Source organism: Engystomops pustulosus, chromosome 3, assembly GCF_040894005.1.
Source record: "Engystomops pustulosus chromosome 3, aEngPut4.maternal, whole genome shotgun sequence".
NCBI classification, from domain to species: domain Eukaryota; kingdom Metazoa; phylum Chordata; class Amphibia; order Anura; family Leptodactylidae; genus Engystomops; species Engystomops pustulosus.
The window spans coordinates 224985639-224988138 of record NC_092413.1 but is presented as its reverse complement, the minus strand read 5'-3'; the positions used below and the strand labels follow the sequence as shown (position 1 = coordinate 224988138).

Below are 2500 nucleotides of genomic sequence, written 5' to 3'. Positions count from 1 at the left end.
CGAACGCGCTAACCGATTGCGCCACAGAGACACGGAAGCTGCTTGCCTGGTGTTCCAGTTTCAGGCAGGTCAATGGCCTATGTGTACGGGTGATCTTCCGAGCAACAAAATGAAAACAAAATAAGCAACCAGTTGTGGGCCCCGAAATGTTCCCCAACAACCAATAAATCTCTACACAGACTGACGGAGGGCCGCCTTTCCTTAAGTAGCCCAGCAAAAGTCAGTGTCTAGTGAGAACTTCTCCCAAGCCATTGCATGTAGCAGCAGAGTGGCGCAGCGGAAGCGTGCTGGGCCCATAACCCAGAGGTCGATGGATCGAAACCATCCTCTGCTAGCGTCCTTCCTTTTGTCCGTCTACAATGTTACAATTTGCAAAAGCTCCACCTAGTAAGTTCGGACTCCTGTTTGTGCCCAGAAACTGGTCATCATCAGTCCAAATCACTGCTCCCAATCTAGCTCGTGTCCAAAAGCGTTTTCAGACCCTCCCAGGCTGTGACAGACCTGTAACCCAGATACCTGCGCATAGAAACCATTCTCTGCTTGGTGCCTGAATTTTTTTTTTCCATCTCTGACGTTACAATTAGCCAAATCTCTCTAGTGAGTTAGGACTCCTGTTTCTGCCCAGGACGCGGTCAACCGAAGCCCAAATTACTGCTCCCAATCTTGCTCGTGTCCAAAAATAGTTTTCAAAGCCGCCCTGGCTTTGCAGTCTTGATTTGCTTAAGGCTGCCTTACATCCACACTTAAAAAAAAAAAAAAAAAAAACGACCTACCAAGAAGTCAGAGTCTAGTGGAAAAAACTCCACCCTCCACACACCCCTCAGCAGCAGAGGGGGATTAGCTCAAATGGTAGAGCGCTCGCTTAGCATGCGAGAGGTAGCGGGATCGATGCCCGCATCCTCCAGCTTTGTCCTTTTTGCAGCCTTTTTCAAAATTGGGAGAAATCGTCTCCTGCTTGCCAAGGCCGTGACACTGAAAAGTAAGGCTAGTAAGCACGCACCCAGGGCTTCCCCCAAGCCTTCGATAGCTCAGCTGGTAGAGCGGAGGACTGTAGTACTCTAATAGCAATCCTTAGGTCGCTGGTTCAATTCCGGCTCGAAGGAGATTTTTTTTTGTTGGTATCCTTTCATTTTGCACATTTATTAAGCTGGCAGCAAGAACTTTTCTGCTGTGCTTCTTCTCTTCCATCTGAAGAACCTTCTTCTTCCATGTGTGCTTTAGATATTGAAACTGGCCAGTTATACGGAGCTCTTAATTGAAGTTGTAGCTGAGCCACTCAAGCAGCAGGCGGAAGCAAAAGAGGACTGCGTCCCTGGGTGGGCTCGAACCACCAACCTTTCGGTTAACAGCCGAACGCGCTAACCGATTGCGCCACAGAGACACGGAAGCTGCTTGCCTGGTGTTCCAGTTTCAGGCAGGTCAATGGCCTATGTGTACGGGTGATCTTCCGAGCAACAAAATGAAAACAAAATAAGCAACCAGTTGTGGGCCCCGAAATGTTCCCCAACAACCAATAAATCTCTACACAGACTGACGGAGGGCCGCCTTTCCTTAAGTAGCCCAGCAAAAGTCAGTGTCTAGTGAGAACTTCTCCCAAGCCATTGCATGTAGCAGCAGAGTGGCGCAGCGGAAGCGTGCTGGGCCCATAACCCAGAGGTCGATGGATCGAAACCATCCTCTGCTAGCGTCCTTCCTTTTGTCCGTCTACAATGTTACAATTTGCAAAAGCTCCACCTAGTAAGTTCGGACTCCTGTTTGTGCCCAGAAACTGGTCATCATCAGTCCAAATCACTGCTCCCAATCTAGCTCGTGTCCAAAAGCGTTTTCAGACCCTCCCAGGCTGTGACAGACCTGTAACCCAGATACCTGCGCATAGAAACCATTCTCTGCTTGGTGCCTGAATTTTTTTTTTCCATCTCTGACGTTACAATTAGCCAAATCTCTCTAGTGAGTTAGGACTCCTGTTTCTGCCCAGGACGCGGTCAACCGAAGCCCAAATTACTGCTCCCAATCTTGCTCGTGTCCAAAAATAGTTTTCAAAGCCGCCCTGGCTTTGCAGTCTTGATTTGCTTAAGGCTGCCTTACATCCACACTTAAAAAAAAAAAAAAAAACGAACTACCAAAAAGTCAGAGTCTAGTGGAAAAAACTCCACCCTCCACACACCCCTCAGCAGCAGAGGGGGATTAGCTCAAATGGTAGAGCGCTCGCTTAGCATGCGAGAGGTAGCGGGATCGATGCCCGCATCCTCCAGCTTTGTCCTTTTTGCAGCCTTTTTCAAAATTGGGAGAAATCGTCTCCTGCTTGCCAAGGCCGTGACACTGAAAAGTAAGGCTAGTAAGCACGCACCCAGGGCTTCCCCCAAGCCTTCGATAGCTCAGCTGGTAGAGCGGAGGACTGTAGTACTCTAATAGCAATCCTTAGGTCGCTGGTTCAATTCCGGCTCGAAGGAGATTTTTTTTTGTTGGTATCCTTTCATTTTGCACATTTATTAAGCTGGCA

At 48.7% G+C, this 2500-nt stretch overlaps 2 non-coding genes across 2 annotated transcripts in view; both read right to left on the bottom strand.

Annotated features, from left to right (window-relative positions):
* TRNAN-GUU (transfer RNA asparagine (anticodon GUU)) overlaps positions 1–31 on the bottom strand; it is a 74-nt gene extending 43 nt beyond the window's left edge. Inside the window, exon 1 of the tRNA in view lies at positions 1–31. This exon is cut by the window's left edge and continues 43 nt beyond it. This is a non-coding gene — a tRNA (tRNA-Asn).
* A 1276-nt stretch (positions 32–1307) lies between these two features.
* TRNAN-GUU (transfer RNA asparagine (anticodon GUU)) lies at positions 1308–1381 on the bottom strand. Its single transcript has one exon. It is a non-coding gene; the product is annotated as a tRNA-Asn (tRNA).
* Positions 1382–2500: the final 1119 nt, after the last annotated feature.